The sequence below is a fragment of the Salminus brasiliensis genome, chromosome 4 (assembly GCF_030463535.1).
Source record: "Salminus brasiliensis chromosome 4, fSalBra1.hap2, whole genome shotgun sequence".
NCBI lineage: Eukaryota > Metazoa > Chordata > Actinopteri > Characiformes > Bryconidae > Salminus > Salminus brasiliensis.
Genome location: NC_132881.1, coordinates 43,848,765 through 43,861,708, shown reverse-complemented (window position 1 = coordinate 43,861,708; position 12,944 = coordinate 43,848,765). Strand labels below are relative to the sequence as shown.

At 39.5% G+C, this 12,944-nt stretch overlaps 1 pseudogene; it reads left to right on the top strand.

Moving 5' to 3' along the window:
• Window positions 1-12,688, top strand: LOC140554260 (von Willebrand factor A domain-containing protein 7-like; annotated as a pseudogene).
• The last annotated feature ends 256 nt before the right edge of the window (window positions 12,689-12,944 follow it).

Below are 12,944 nucleotides of genomic sequence, written 5' to 3'. Positions count from 1 at the left end.
ATGTGCTTCCTTCCTCAAACATCTTAAAGCTTTATAGGGCTGGCTTTCACTGTCCTGTCTGCCACTCCTTGGATTTGTTTATATAAGGTTGCACAAGGCTGAAGAGGGATTTTCCTTTACGTCGAACAGGTTCACAGCAGTTATCTGAAGACCAAAGCTCCAAGGTATGATTTCCACACCAGTAGACTGACGTTCTAGTAACTTATGTTCAGCTATTAAAGAATACATTACTGGAACACTAAGCAACCAGAAAACATAAGGGAGTATTACATTTTAAAAGGTGCTAATTATTCTGCCAATGTTCTTCTCTTCTCATAGATCTATTGATGATCACCATGGGTCTACTGGTCAGAGCACCTGTCACATTCTGTTTGATGGTCTTCCTTCTAAACAGTCAGACTCTGGCTTTTAAATTCTTTTCATTCAGATCGGTGACTCATGAAATCATAACCCGTGTCGCAATTTTAGAGACAACAGTTGGGGTCTGCAGAGAACAAGCCCTCCGTGAAGGAAGAAATTTTGTGCCGGTGAGAAAAAAGAAGACAAAGTGACCAAACCTCACTTTCAGTTTCTCTGTCTTGGTGTATCAAGTCATTTTACATAGAAAATGTGTTTTCTAAATGACTTCCTTTACTACAGCCAAGAATTGTGACAGAGGAGTCACTGGCAGCAGCTTGCTCTTCATCCGGTTCAGCCAAAGGTTTCAAAAGGAGCATTAAGAAGATCACCGGACGAAACGCCTGGGTGGATGTGCGCCATGTCTTTACTGCCAAGTACCACTTTGATGACGAGAGCTTTTTGCATGGACGTGATCTTATCACCAATGGAGTGTTTGCGGTCAAAGCCAGTGTCAAGCAGCAGAGCTATGAAACTGCCAGGGAGAAGCTTGGTGAAGTCCTGCACACTTTACAGGTATTGCAGTAGATTTAGTAGAAAACTGGAATAATGCTTTGCTATGAAATTTAAGGGCAGATTAGCAATTTCACATAATTACTAAATCTTTCAAAGCAGTCAAATCATTCAGCACTAATTTTGATTTATTTGAATTTGTCACAAAGGATTTCTACAGTCATAGTAACTGGATAGAAATGGGAAACAGAAAACCGTACTCCAACCTGATCAAACCAAGCAGCTCAATTGACAACATTGCTGGTAAGCCAAGTTGGTGTGGGTTTGTGGGCGTTTCTTCTGCACCATTAGATTCAGAATGTGGAAACTTCTGGTTGACTGCACACTTCTTAGCTGTGCCAAAAACTTTGCAGACTTTGCTGTTCCTCTTGAAAGGTCACGACTATTAATGGTTAAAATACGTATGTTTTTTTTCTGGTCTACTATTTATTTTCCAGTTCAGAGAAAACAAATGAACATGCATCATTAAATACAATACAAGGAAAGGAGGGGTTGCACACCCACCCCAAACCCCCACAACATGGCACCCACCTCTCATGGCCAGTTCATCAGAAAAGTACAATATTCAATAAATAAAATGTATACACAATACAAAGGTTTAAAGCAAATCAGCAAACTTCTTGCCACTGTTTTCCCAAGCCTTTAAACCTGCCTCCTTTTGCACCATGAATCTGAGCAGTTGAGGGTTCTAGCTCTTGTTCCCAACTCAAAGACTGAGCAGGTTGCCAAAGCAAAGCTAGATTTTTTGCAGCAATTAATCCAGTTATTAAGATATTTTTATTCGGAACAATTTACAACACAGAATTGTCATTACGAGGCAAAGATTCAGATGACGTTGAGATTGGTGTCTCTAGGACTGGTAACAGAGCAGAGGAGACTTTGGTCCATAGTTTTTACATCTTGGAAAATTGATGAGTCAGGAAAAAGATGCAGGTGGTGCTTCACACAACTTGGAGAAGGCCTTGCCAGCCCTCCTTCTCCCAGCTTAGTGGCCTCAGGTGTGGTGGGAATACTTAATATGGGAAGACTAAGACTTAGGAGACCTATAGGATGGAGTTAGACTTGACTAAATTGGGTAAAAAAAAAGTATGTGGTTCGTAGTGTGAAGAAAATAATCATACCCTTTTTTGTCATAAGCCAACGTAGTCATGGCAAGGCAAGACAAAGGGAAATAAATAATCAGATTCTTACTGTGCTTGCTTGTAAATCTGCTTGACAGTCTGTATGTCTGTTCAGTATATCTGCTCTGTCTTGCAAGCTAACCATCATTTATCCTAATACAGACGTAGCCTTATCTTACTACATGCCATGTCTTGAATGCTGAATCCACTTAAAATGCTGTCTAGTCCAACCGAAGTTTAATGTGTGCTGTGGAAGATTTGGATTCACCACAAGCCATGTTGTACACCGAAAGTGAAAAATCTCTATTTCTAAAACAGATTCAGCAACCTGTAGAAGTTGTACTGGAAATAACTGCTCAGGAAACATCTTGGAGCAGATTGCCTTACAGCGTAAACTGACCTCGGGATATTTCAACCTTTTTAGCTCCAGCAAACCAGAAGGTACAGTACTGAATCGTTTTCTGCACTTTCAGAGCATTCAGAAAGTAGTCTGACCCTCCCACTCTCTCCTAAATTGATTCAGAAATATATTTCTCTCATAAATTTGCATAAATAATCACATGTACACATACATGTCACTCAAGATTAAGCTTGGGTGCAAACCATGTTCCCTGATCATTGCTGAAATAGTTCCATAAGTCGATAACAGTTCACCCGTGGTAAATGCAGTTGAACGGATTTGATCTGATGAGGCACATTTCTGGCTATAAAAGAGCCCTACAGTTAATAATGCATGTCAGAGCAAAAGAGAAGACATGAGGTCAAATGAATTGTCTGTAGACTTTTGGAAAAGAAATGTGTTGAGGCTTAGATTTGGGGAAAGGCACCAAATAATGTTCAGATTTGAAAGTCCTGAAGATCACAGTGGCTTCATTGTCAAATGGAAGAAGTCAATAACCACCAAGAGTCCTCCGAGGGCTTGACATCCAGCCAAACTTTGCAACTAAGGGAGGGTATTTTAGTCAGGAAGACAAACAAGTCTTGAGGAGAAACCTGTCAGAAGGAAAACCATCTGTGCAGTACCCATCAATTAGGGCTTAATGTGGTCAGATCGAACCCATTCCTCAGTAAAAGGCACATAACAGTCCAGTTGGAGACAAAAAGGTGTTGGAGGTAAAAGCGGCATTGTTTATAACCTGGTCAGATATGTCACTATGGTGAAGCATGGTGGAGACAGCATCATGCTATGGTGATGTTTTTCCACAAAAAAAAAGTAGAGATAAATCAAATTAGCTTTTCACGAGCGCCCAGAGCCTCTGCAGAGAAGGTTCACCTTCTAACAGCCAGGACAACACTGGAGTCACTTAGGGACAGGTCTGAAAACATTAGAGCCATTAGAGCCATACAGCCTGAAATATTCTGCAGAGAGCAAAGTATAATATTATATACGTAATCATTGTTATTTACATTCCACAAAAAAAAAAAGAATACTTTCTGAATGCATTAGGAACATGATGTGAAAATGAATTTCTCATTTTTTAGCTTATTTCATGTATGAAAATAAAGAAATAAGGCAATGGCTGTATGATTTTGATATTAGTGTTTAAATGTGTTTGAGGAAAAAAAAACAGGAATAATGATCTTTTCTGTTTTATTTCATTTTATTGAAGGAAAATGCAGCCATGGTGGATTTCTAGATCGGACAAGTCGCAAAGAGCCCAAAGGTGGCATTAATAAGGATGACGTAGACTCCAGCCATGGTTATCTACATATAGAGGCAGCAGGCATTGCCATTGGTGCTACCAGAGAGCTTCTGGAAGACATCAGAGCAGCAGTTGGAGATTCAGAGTTTCTTAGGTATCAATGGAACTATCTGTGGTCAAATATGTATATATGTATATATATATATATATATATATATATATATATATATATATATATATATATATATATATATATATATATATATGATTTTTTTTTTTTATTATTAATCTAAAATAAAGTCACTATTTTATTCTGTGTATTACATATTGGATAAATTTGCACATTTCCACAAAATTCACACATGTAATAAAAAAGACTAGACAAAACACAAGGAAAATAAATACTAGATAATATAAAATACTAGAAAATATTAAAATTCAAGGTATACAGCTAAAACAGAATATGTGGATATGTACAAAGTCTGCATAGGTCACTGGACCATCAAGAAACATTATGGACCTGTTTGCTCTGCAGGGGGTCCAGCAAGGGACATGCTAAATAACTTTCAGGTGGGCAGAAGCAGACTCCTAGAGGAGTCCACATTTCTGCTGCAGTTACTGTGTAGCTTTAACCATTAAATAAGATGTTCTAATAGGTATGTTGGCCTCTGAAGGACACTGTGAATAAAAAATAAATTTAGGGTCACTAATTGTTTTACCAGTAACTATTCGGTTTGTGCTGGTATGAGGAAGAGGTCACCAATTCCTAAAGAACCCTGTTTTCTTTTCCCTCAGACTGATGGGATTCACCCAGACTTCAGTGCTGTGTTTTGTTATCGACACGACTGGAAGTATGTCTGATGACATAGCAGAGGTCAGGAGAGTTACCTCCTCCATCATCGACAGTAGGAAGGGCTCTGCAAAGCAGCCCTCAGAGTACATCCTGGTGCCATTTAATGACCCTAGTAAGATACATATGGTTCCTCAAACAGAAATAAAATTCTATGCCAAGGATACATTGTGTAGCAATCTGCCCTTTGTTATTTGTCAGGCTGCCATGCACAACAGTAGATGTTGTATTGTTTATGTGGAAACACATGGATTCTCCAGTCTATTTAAACACAGGTGAAATTATTAAGAAATAATGCACCTATCTTCTCTATTCGTTCAGGCTATGGCCCACTGACAAGAACAACAGATGCTGAAGTGTTTAAAAGCAAAATCAGTGCACTGGAAGCTCATGATGGAGGAGATGCTCCTGAGATGAGTCTATCAGGCCTTCAGGTAGGATTCAGTTATTCACTGCAGGGACCTGTTGCTGTTTTAAATACATGTTTTAGACATTTGGAAGTTGCTTTTTAATCCCATTACACTCTTACATTACATTTATTACACACTAAGGTGTATTACTCAGTAACTATAGGGACTTCTGTTGTGGGTCTATTCTTTGGCAATAGAATTTTGTAATTTTGTAGATTTATGCAGTTCTATCATTAATTATTATTAATTACATTCAGTGTCATTGTTGGGCTCATTTGTGACACACAAAAACATTTGAAGAAATGTTTAAAATCAAGAAATTAGAAGCTATTTGTGAAGAAATACTTCACAAATAGTACATTTTGGAGCTTGTACTTTTTTTTTTACTTGGGTAAAAAAAATACTTTTACTTAAAAACATTTCTCTTCCGACATTACGCCTGCAGCAATTTCACAACTCTAAAAACTTGTGCTAAAATTATTTTTCCTGAAGTTTATGGAGGATCTGACTCATTATTAGTCACATGTTAACACATTATAGTTATTTCACAAGAAATACTTCAGAACATTATGGGATGAATTTACTGATATCTAGGGTTTATTTAAGAAAAGATTTAGTGACATTTTTTAATTACCACAGATTTTCGGTTCTTTGGTTCAGTGCTAAAACTACTCATGTTGATAAACAGAAGTCAGTAGCCACCCAAATCTTACAATACACATACAATTCTCTCAACCTGCTCAGCCCATAGAATAGAGTGTTTTTGTTTTCTCCCCTCATGACATACAAACCAAATCTCTTTAGTTGTGCCTGACTGAATACCAGGAAGCAAGTTAGCTTGCACAATTGTCCCATTAAAGTGTTTCAAATCATCCAAGACAACAAGTAAAACACACAATGTAGAAAAAAAAACACAGTTCACATCTAGACTCCCAGGACTGGGAATGATATTTCGTGGACTGATGAGCCAAAGGCGGAACTTTTTGGAAGACATGGGTCCCTTTACATGTGGTGCAAAGCTAACACCACATTCCACCATTAGAACATCAGACCAAGAGTCAATTATGGTGGTGGTAGTGTGATGGTCTGGGACTGCTTTGCTTCTGCAAGATCTGGATGACAACACTTTATAGACACTGAAATCTGCTGTCCATCAGAAAGCCCTGAAATCCCTCAGCTTATGACCTAAAGCTCAGACTCATTTGGGTTATGCAGCAGGACAATGACCTGAACACACAAGCCGGTCCTCCTCTGACTGGTCTAAATTAAGGTTTTGGAGTGGCCTGGTAAAAGTCCTGACTTAAATGCCATGGAGATGCTGTGCCAAGACATTTCATTGAAATAAATATTCACAGCACTTTTTAATACATGGATTATTACATTTAATTCGATAATTTCCAGTTTTTTACACAAGTGAAACTGTGCTCCTTAGTGCACAACACTAATGGTTATCATTCACAGTCAAACAAAACATTACAACTTACAGATTTAAAGTCGGACTTCTGCCGGAAAACAAAAGCTTAAAACCTATTCTGCTGTCGTGGGGTTTCCACTATTCATCCTCATACAGTCTAAAATGTTTGCGTGGTCCTGATCAGAAAAGAAAATTAGTAATTTGGTTAATGATTACATCATACTGTAATGTGGAGGACGAACCAGACATTCATGAATAAAAACAAGGGAGTCGTTAATGAACAGAAGGGAATCCACAGATACAGTAAATGATTCAGAGTCAGGTCTAGGTCAAAACCAATAACAGAGAAAGCATATTCATGGGCTAGGCAAAATCGTTGAGAAACTAAGCAGAGGTCAAAACTAAGATCAGGTAAACAAAGCAAAAGGACAAGACAAAAAAAACAGAAAGCCAGACAACAGAGAACAGGTCCGAAACACGATCAAGGCAAACAATAGAAAAATCTCTCAGTATGCTTACAAAAAGTCAACGGCAATACTTAGCAGAGAGACCAACTAGAGAGGGGTTTAAACACACAAACAATGAGACGTTCATAGGTGAAGCCAATCAGATGGTTGGCTGGCTGAGGGCAGGTGCAAGTCTCATGAGTCTGGGGGGGGGGGGGGGTTGGGGGGGTCATAGGTAGTGTAGTCCAGAGAGTTCACAGAGCCAGGAGGTAAACCAGGGAGTTTGAACCAGGGAGTGAATGTCTGAACCTTTCCTGTCTTACATCACAGCTGGCTCTCACTGGTTCACCACCACAGACTGAGATTTTTGTTTTCACGGATGCTGAAGCAAAGGACAGGTGGTTAAAGAGCACCGTTCTGGCACTGATTGAGAGAACGAAGTCTTCAGTAAGTTCAAAAGATTCTTCGTAAACTGGACATACAAATCAGACACTTTTCATTTAACACTAGATTTAATCTGGTCTTCATTCTGGTTTAAAGCTTCGTGTGACTTGACTAGATTAGGTAAATGCAGGCAAAACATCTACTAAACCTTCTTCCTCTCCTGATGTAAAGGTGACCTTCATGCTGACCAATGCTCTTGGTGCTCGGAGTCGGAGCAGTGGTGGTGGGCAACAGTTCTCCAGTCGATCCTCCAACCCTTTAAATGCCATCTACCAGGAACTAGCTCAGGCCTCTGGGGGCCAGGCCATAGAGGTCACCAAAGCAACACTACCCCAGGCCACCAGCATCATAGTGGACACCTCCAGCTCATCTCTGGTAAATAAAGGAACACCTTAAACATGCTTTTATCATACTGGATGAAACAGTGGACAGAATAAGGGAATTTTCAAGATCACTACTATTTTCAGGTACATCAACATTTGAGTGCTGTATTTCATGGAAAGGTGGTTCATCAAATCCAGCAATAATCACACAATCACATAATGTGAAAAGTCAGAGATAATAAATGCTGAAGCTGCACTTAACCAGCAAAACCTGGAACACAGTAAAAAAAAGTGAGCATTACACAATGGCAAGGTACCCAGATGCATTGCACTCATCCTTTGCAATGTGGGGCAATAGTTTCCATTAAGACCGTACTTGTGACTGGTTGACTGGTTCTAAATATACACCGTAGACTTCTGAGAATACTCAACTGTGACAACTTTACTTATTAAAAAACCTGTAAGAGCTACTATTTAGACGCATCCTTATACAGTGGAGGCAAGAGAATATGTCGAGGGGGAGGAAACTGGAGAGGAAATTTGACACCACCCTTGGCCTTTATCACAGCTTTCTGTTGGCTTGCTTTCAGCGTTTCTGCAGAAATCTGCAGGGAGGTTTTTCCCATGTCTGGGTCGGCCCATTGTTCTGAGAACAGCAGCAGCTTCCACAGTTATGATGAATTTTCTCAGTAATAGATTCTTGAGCTCTACATCCTTTCAGACCCACAGCGTTAAGTTGTCTTCTCCAATCTGATACGAGTAGATTTGGATATTCTCCTTTCTTCTGTTTATTTGATGGCCTACCGGCTCTTGAATTGTTGTTAGGAGTCCCATTTTATCCAGGTTCCACACCATAATGAATGAATCCTTAATGGCAATTTTGACTGAAAATAAATCAGCAAAAGGTAAACAAAAGTATGTCCCTTCCACACGGTTAATGGCTACTGAATACCATCAACATTTCTCTCTGCTCAGGTCACTGTTTTCCAGGCTGTAAGAGATCCAGGAAAAGCAGAAACCTTCTCTTTCTTTGTGGACTCGTCTTTGCAAAACCTGACAATTTACATCACAGGAAACTCTCCGGATTACACCATCACCAGTCCTTCAGGTGACTGCATTATGAGCTTAATTCTGACACTTTGGTTTTTTTTTTCACACACCTGATTAAAAAGATTGTTATAATTTCTCCTGTCAGAAACAGGATATATCATGACATGGACTCAGCCCGGGTGCTCATGTGAGGAACACGTGGGTGGAACATGAGCTAGGTGGTGTCCAGGAGTTTGTACATGTATTGTTACTGGGATCGACCACCTTAAATCTCACACAGGTCCCATCTAGGCCCCAAGTGCAGTGTACAACCCAGATGTGGCCTGTGTTGAACCCCTCCTGGTCTTATCCCATTCTGGTGGGCATGCCTATGCGGGGGGCTAACATGGGACAAAACTAGACAAAACTTTCTGGTTCACAGATGGACTATCCATACAGGCCCCACATCTGGAGCTAAAGTTACACATCTTGTGAACAAAAGTATCAAGTTATCATAGTCACTTTCACACACAAAAAACTCCTATCTCCAAAATAGCCAGTTTTCAGGAAAGTAAAAAAATATCAGGGCATTCTTATTGGTCCTTTCATCTTGTAATGGACTAGTACCAGATTCAGAATGTGTCAAAGTTGTAAAAATGGAGATTAGGTTTTTGCGTGACAGAGATAACATGTTTTTAATGCCATTATCTTAACTAGGAGTCTCACAGAACAGTGCGGAACCAAGTGGAGCTTTGGGGCTTATTGAGAAGGTTGGCAACTTCCACACAGTTCGTCCAAATATCTCTGATCAGACAGGACTGTGGTTCATCAGCATTAACTCAGCACAGCCCTACACCGTCAAAGTCTTTGGTAAAATGAACACATTCCACATTAAATGTATTTGTTTCTACATTGTTTCATTTAGTTTTTATTTTCTTAATTTTGTATTTAGTTTTTGTTTTTAGTTTTTAATGTATAAATAGTAAGTAGGTGAATTTGGTTGATGTGGTAAATGCAAGCCTATTTACCACCCTGTTATTTTGCCTCAGAGTGAAAACACTGATTTTACAGAAAGCCCATGGAAAAAAATAAATCTAAGCTCTGCTGGCTTGTTTACAACATTGCAATTGCTCACATGAGCCACATAGCATAGTTTTGCATTTGAAAGAGGACACATTTTTTAGGTTCACAATTTGTCACTTCCATGCAGCGAAAACTCATTATTCAGCTAAATCAATGTAGATATGGTTTCTATAAGAAAGTTTTTCTATTAGAGTTTTAGTTTTTATTTATTTTACCATTTGCGAATCATCTGTGTGCTGAGATGATTTGGGGAAACTACCCAAGATTTTACTTTTCTTCAAAACATTATCCATTATCGAGCATTTAAGGTTTTAACATACTGGTTTTGACTGGGAAGTTCTACACCATGCTATAATTTCATATAGTTTCAAGATGCATGTTTGTCTTATTTCATTCATGATTTAAAATGTGTTTTTATTTTAGCTAAATTTTTGTTACTTGTACTTAATTTTTCTGATTTGTTGTTCACAATAACAAAAATCTAATCTAACTGAACATACAATGCTTTCATTACCCACTGTCCAGGTCAAAGCTGGGTTGACTTCCTGTTCGACTTTGTAGAACTTGCTGATGGGCCTCATCCGAGTTACACAGTGTTGAACAGCAGGCCGACAGCTAGTAAGCAAACATTCATCTGCTACTGATCATTTTTTGGTAGCGAGTAAATTGCTGTCCTGTATATTCATTTTTTTAAATCCTTTGTCCTTCTTTCAGACAGTAATGTCACATTGTTAATTTCCATGCTCGGTGGGGAGACTGTGAGGCCAACAGAGGTAGCTCTGGTTGAGGCATCAAGTTCCAAATCATTTAATGGGACATTGGAGGAGGCTGCTATTGGCCTGTACCTGGCAACCATTAAAAGTGTCCCAGCAGGAGAGTTCCTTGTTCGTGTGGTTGGACAGAGCAGATCCTCTAGAGCTTCAGGCGGCCTTTTTCAAAGACAGTTTTCAACTCAACTCAGAGCATCAAGCGTGTCAGTCACTGTGAGTTTACTGAATGTTAATCTAGTCAAGTTCAGAAGAGTTCAGTAGAATTAGAATCGGTGTTGAACCCAAAGAAATGAAGTTCTTGACTCAACACGAGTCTATGAGGAGTCAAAACACTCCACCAATCACCAGCTGAGCTTCTGATAATTACCACTTATGTTCAGCAGGTAGTGCAATCAGGAGACAATTCTTCACCATATGAGCCATGAATGAATAGTTTTAAAATGGCTAGTTTTGAGGAAACCTAAAATCCAACATAACAACCCAACAGTCATCTGTCATGGTCTTCACCCTCAGGCTCAAGCTGATGAAACCCTGGAACCAGGAAGAACATTAACTCTGCCCTTCACTGTGGCGACCAACGGCTCTGGAGGAGTCTTTAATATCAGAGTCAGTAACGACCGCAGTTTCCTAATGACTGATGCTCCCTCAACCCTGACTCTCGAGACTGGGGGCAGTGCGAATGGTACAGTAACTCTGGCTGCTCCTGGAAACACCCCCTCAGGAACTGATGTCACTGTGACTATTGAAGCTGAAGCTCCTGGAGGAACGGACTCCAACTACGCAGTGCTGAGGCTTTCTGTGGCCGCTCCGGTAATCTATCTATCTGTCTACTTCTGCTTTAATATTTGAGTGTACTGTGAAAGCAACAGTGATCGCTCCAAGTTATCTAAAAATATGATTTTTAATAACACATCAGGTTTAAAAACGAGCAAGTCAGTAAACAGCTTTACTGTCACTACAAGGGGATTCTCAAATCAGTCCTCAGGGCCTAAAAACTATAAAACATGAATCTTTAATCTACCTTTATTGTTACCTTAATTTACCCCTCCAATTATAGTCATAGTGTCATATTCCTTAATAAAATTTAATGGGTCTTTAAAAAAAAAAGTGAATTACACCACAGAAAAAATTTATTCATTTCAAAAGTTAAAGAAAGAGACAGAGATATCTCGAAAACGTACCCCCCCCCCCCCATTAAAACACCTTAAATTTATTTAGTGTTTATTGTGAATTTAAATAATATATTAAGAGTTTTCAGAGACTAAAAGGGGGCTGACTAAATTACTATTATTTCCAATGGATGAAAATAAAAAAAAACAGAAGCCATTTTCTGGCCAATTAAGGCATGTAATCCGTGGTTTTACCCCATAAAAAGTTAATCCATGCACCATTTACTGAGATTCCTTAAAATAGAACCTCAATCTACTGTTTAAACATTACTGTAAAATTAACATTTTTAGTAGTGAAAGAGTACACTGCACATGGGGCCTACATGGGGACTCGTGTGAGATTAGGGTGGGCTGTAACAATAGGGCCCATTTGGGAGGCCCAACTTGGTCCTAGTAACAAACCCATGCCCGCCTGGACCCCACCTATCCCACATTCCATCCATGTGAACCCCACATGAGCATGTTGGCCGGGTAGGGGCCTTAATTGCCTGGTTGAAGTAAGTTGGGAGCAGGAAAAGAGCAAAACCAGTTTGAATCACTGTCTAAACTGATAATTACTGAAGTCATAAGTCATTACAGTCCTGTGGTTTGTAGCAACTCAGCTCGTCTTTCTACCTTTCAGGTAACAGACATCACTCCTCCAGTGTGTGAGATAGTTAGCGTTAATGCTAACTGCTCAGGAAACTGCAGCCTCTCCTCGTGGGACCTCTCTGCCAACATGACGGACAGAAACGGTTCAGGCATCCAAAGTGTGTCGGTGCGCCAAGGAACCGGCTCCCTCAACACCAGCACGGTTCTGGACGGAGGCGTGAACGTCACTGTAGCGCTCTACACCGCATCTTGCTGTTTCCCACAGGTGGAGCTGGTGGTGGTGGATTCAGTGGGCAATGTTGGCTCCTGCACCAGATCTTTGACCACTACAGTTTCACCAAGCACCAGTCCAACTGTCCAAACCAGTACTAATGGTGCAGAAGGCCGCCGGTGTCTGACAGTCTTCTTTTGGTTAACTGTGGGAACTATCCTGCTGTTACAGCTCACCTGAACCCTGAATCCCACTTAAATACGTTAATGCACACAACTTTCACTTTTTTAACAGTCTCTTAGGGTAATGGTGTTTTTACTATATTAATGTTTTCACATTTATATCTTTTATATTACCAAAATAAGAAACCACTCTAGAATATTGAACCAAATAATTTTATTTGGAGGCTTGGATCAAACACTACAACCAAATATAGGAGAATATGAATATAAAGTAGAAGAAATTATTTTTCTCCTTCTCATATTTGATTAAATATGTTATTATAAATCAATGTCTAACTAGCAGTGGTGT